General features: G+C 40.2%; 2 pseudogenes; both read right to left on the reverse strand.

Annotated features, from left to right (window-relative positions):
* The window catches only part of LOC123033430, a 931-nt pseudogene extending 813 nt beyond the window's left edge, over nt 1-118 (reverse strand).
* A 3,829-nt stretch (nt 119-3,947) lies between these two features.
* Nucleotides 3,948-4,592, reverse strand: part of LOC123033432 — a 3,087-nt pseudogene continuing 2,442 nt past the window's right edge.

The following is a 4,592-nucleotide window of genomic DNA, read 5'->3' on the forward strand; positions in this document are numbered from 1 at the left end:
TCACTGTTATCAAGTATAGTACCAGAAACACAAAGAAATGCAAGATCTGTAGTTCCCGAACCTCTGAGAATTCCAACAGCAAAAATGTGGCCTTTGAAGTCAGGTTGCTCATGTTACCTTCTGTGCTTGAAGTCACCTATAGCAGGAAGGAGAGGGGGATTGAATTTAATGATTTGAAAAGTGTATCAGATCCATCTAAATGCTCAAGTAAGAGCCAAGTGGAGTTATTTTCCATGGATTGTGGTGCTTTCCACTGCTAAACTGGCTTCTCTCAGAAGCCATCTGAATTGAAGCTGGACCTTGCAAGAGGTTTTGCATCTAATTTTGGGGAAGAGTGCTTCCACCACGCTTGCTACTACTAGTTTTGTGAAAATTATGTTGCTCTTCTGGGCAGAGGTCACCCAGAAATCAACATGTGATATCTTTCAGAAAGCAACATGTTTATCCCAGCAGACTTCACCCTGGACTTCAGGCTTGCTTAGACTGAATTTAGCTGTGCACATTATGTTGGTACAAATCCATTTGAAGAATTTTTGCTTAACCAAATGCTTCTCTTCCTGACAATGGATGTTTCCAAAAGAACACTAAGTCATTCTCATCCATCACGGATCAGTGTTCCTATTGAATGCAAGAATTAGCCATTACATGTGTTGCTTTGGCTGGAGGACAAGGCAAAACAGCATTTGCATGGAATAACTTTGGAGAACTGACCTCTACAGGGTGACCTTTTACATTTGGTGATCAAGGGAAAACTATCCTGTTGCACTTTTTCCAAGCAAGGAAAATGTCCTGCATCATGACACATACATACCCCCTCCATAGTCTGGAGATTTCTTTGCAAGTTATTAGCTGCATGCAGTGAATACCTTCATTGGCTCAGAGTATTATATTAATCTTGCATACTTTTAGCATACCGAGGGATCATTGTCCATTTAAGTCAAACAATGTATTGATTTCTCCCTCTTTATTTTGACAGCTCAGAAGCATACAAGGGAACAGTGTGAAAACATTGCAGAGCATGTGTAATCAAATATTCCTTTTTCTCCCATCAGTTTTGGTCACTAGGAGAACTGGGACAACAACAGCAACTTTCAAGCAAAATCATGAATATGTGCAAAGAATTTGTATGATTAGAATTCAGATAACAGGAAGGGAAAGGACTGACCACAGTTGCACCAGGAACACAACAAACTAAAAGACTTACCCAGCACCTGCAATTCTTTGAAATGGGCAGATTTAATCCAAAAATTCACTTTCCTCCTCCAGCTGCTTTAACCTATTGGTTGTCCAGAACTGCAGGTAAATGCATCCTGCCATCCAAATAGTTTTAATCAATCTGCGGCAACTGCCCCAGGATGTATTGCTGGTTATTCACATCGACCATAAAAGCACAGTGACTGCAGAGGAGAGAGGTTGGGGTGTGCAGCAATGAATTGCTACAAACTGCATGGGAGGAATCATATTTGAAGCTTGCTTTGGCTTCTGGGGATTCATTCCCAAGAGGGAAGCATACTGGATCAGAAAAAGTTGTTGAACTTCTCTCCTGCTCCAGTGTTGTTTCTCCTGAATGTATACGAAAGCTAAGATTAGCACATAATTTTAATTCCACCATGTTGCTATTTTATTTTTTTTATTTATTTATTTCTGATTTATATCCTGCCTTTTTCCTCCAAAGGGCTCAAGGCAGCATACATCATTCTCCTCCTCCATCTTATCCCCACAACAACAACCCTGTGAGGTAGGTTGGGCTGAGAGTCTGTGACTGGCCCAGAGTCACCCAGTTGGCTCCATGGCTGAGCGGGGACTCGAACCCAGATTGCCTGAGTCCCAGTCCCACGCTCTTAACCACTACGCCACACTGGCTCTGCTATGGAGATACTCAGTGATCTTTTGGATTAAGCTATGGCTGCATCCCTGCAAACACTTATTTGGAAGCAAGTTCCCTGGTATGGGGTTGGGTCTAACTGAGCTTTTAAAACACTGAGAACATTAGAGAAGAATATAGACAAAGGGCAGGAGTGCTCTGTTCCTGTCCATAGAACCACATGGATGCATGCTAAGACTATTGTATTCCATGAAAAAATTGCATATGGTCATTAAGAGTTGAGATGAAAGCTCATGGAATCTGGCACTAGTGGGCTTCCTCTTGTTTTTTGCCAGTCTCAGAAAGTGAGCCAAGTGAAACAGGAGTCCAGCAGTACTTGCCTACTGAAGGCTGAACAACCATCAACCTTCCACCTTCCTGTAGATCAAGTGCAACAGGACTGGTTCTCATGGTGTAGAAAAGTCATATTGTCTTCCCTTTTCTAAGCTGAGTCTTTCCCATCAAAATCAAATTTGAAAAGTTTCACCTTTCTCCCAACCTTTTTATTTAAACGTCATTTTAATTGTTAACAATATTTACTTATTTATCTGTCCAGGGCAACTTCTTTTCTTTTCTTTTCTTTTCTTTTCTTTTCTTTTCTTTTCTTTTCTTTTCTTAACTTTTCTTTTATAACTTCTTTTATATCGTTTATATTTTTTATTTATTTTATATTATTAATTTTAATTTTATAATGTTATTTTTGTATTGTATTGTGTTGTGTTGTAAGCCACCCCAAGGCTTCGGCAAGGGGCAGCATAGAAATGTTCTAATAATAATATTAATAATATTAATAATAATAATATTTACCATACAAATAGGAGTAAACTATTGACCCCTCATTGCTTAGTTCACTTACAATGCTATTCCATGCCCACCGCATATCAACCATGAGGCTATCTGGAGTCTCCTCTCCAAGATCCTGCAAGGTAGCAGCAGAGTTTTGAAAGCCAAGACTGCCCTGCCCCCCTTGCAGCTCAGATGGAAAGAATCATGGCAGCTTCCCCACCCCATAAGTGTGACTCAAGGGGCACTTGCAGTGGAGATTGCCACTGCTGTGCCTCATTCCAAGCAGACAATGCACAAAGGCTCCAACTTTGCATCCAGGGCAAGAGGTATTGGCTCGCTGCTTTAGTTGAGTTTCTCAGAGGTACCAAAACCTTCCCCTTGCTTCACCTACTCCTTTACATTCTCTTGATCCTTTTCTTTCATTCTTCAACTTGTGCACCAAATACTTGGAAATATTTGTCAGATAATTTCAAATCTCTGAGTAATATTGCATGTTAGACCTACTTGTATCTAATGAAATGCATAGGTCTTATCAAAGGTGAACATTGGTCACAACCAACTGTATATAGGGATTGATTTGAAGAAGAACATGTGCTCTAATCATTAAGAGATTTTATAGGTACACTCATTGCAAACATAGCCTAATTATGCTGTAGGTATTCAAGCTCTATTTTGACTGCCCAGTCCTTAGATAGATCAAGCACAGGTTGCACCATTTCAATGAAATCCGGTCAGAGTGAGTTATTCAGCGTTATGCTGCCTCTAATGTAAATTGTGGTTTATGCAGTATAACCTGTGTATGATCTGCCCTGCCATGGACTGCACACTTAAGAAGTCTGCATAATGCATCTCTAGTGGGAGTGCATGAGATGAAAGCCATGGTGGACACACACCACAGTTTCATGCAGCAAGCCAGGGCAGGGCAAGGCAAGGCACCCATGCGGTACTGTACTGTACGGGTAATGCAGACATAAGAGAATATTAACTACCACAGAAGGGAGAGCAAGTTATATAACAAAGTTAGTGTACAGTGATTGATTAATTGTTCGAGTATTTATTTTTGATCTGGTCATCCCAAACTTTGCAGATATGCTTTAAAATATTTTTGACCAAATTTCCATTGAAGGCAATGGGCCTTAGCCTCTATGTCTGCAACTGCAAAAAATATACACTACAGAAGATAATGAAAATACACTGTGATAGGACCGATTAATTTTAAATTTTGAAAAAAGCTTAGCAAAAATTTGAATATTACAGGAAACTGAAAAAAGTAAACACTTGTGGAATAATTGCACTTTTATTGAATCATGCAGGAAAACACTTTAGAGGGATGTTCAGATTTCAATAAGTTCCATAAAGCAGCCTTGATCTCTTTGTTTCTCATGCTATAAATGAATGGATTCAGCATGGGAGGAATTATGACGTATATCACAGCAAAAGGTATGTTCAGGTCAGAAGAAGAATCAGTGAGAGGTCTGAACTGAATACGAACAAAGAGACGATGATGAGGTGGGGGAGGCAAGTGGACAGGGCTTTCTTCTGACCATGCACAGAACAGATTCTGAGCACTGCAGCAAAAATTTGCACATATGTTATGATGATGAAGATGAAGCATTCTACCACTATCTTACATCCTAGCACAGTGAAGCTAACTTCAACTAGGTAAATGTCAGAGCAGGCAAGCTTTAATAACTGTGGGATTTCACAAAAGAGCTGACTGATAATATTCGAGCAGAAGGTGTTTGCAAAGGTGCCACAAGTGTGCAACATGGCATAAAGAAGACCAGCAAGCCACCCAATGGCTACCATCTGAAGGCAGGTCCCTCTGTGCATGATCCTCTCATAGTGAAGTGGGTTGCAGATAGCAACATTGCGGTCATGGGCCATTATAGTCAGGAGTGAAAGATCTGTGGCTGCAAATAATACATAAAAGAAAACTTGA

This window comes from Varanus komodoensis, unplaced genomic scaffold (assembly GCF_004798865.1).
Source record: "Varanus komodoensis strain SLA01 unplaced genomic scaffold, ASM479886v1 scaffold62, whole genome shotgun sequence".
Taxonomy (NCBI): Eukaryota; Metazoa; Chordata; class Lepidosauria; order Squamata; family Varanidae; genus Varanus; species Varanus komodoensis.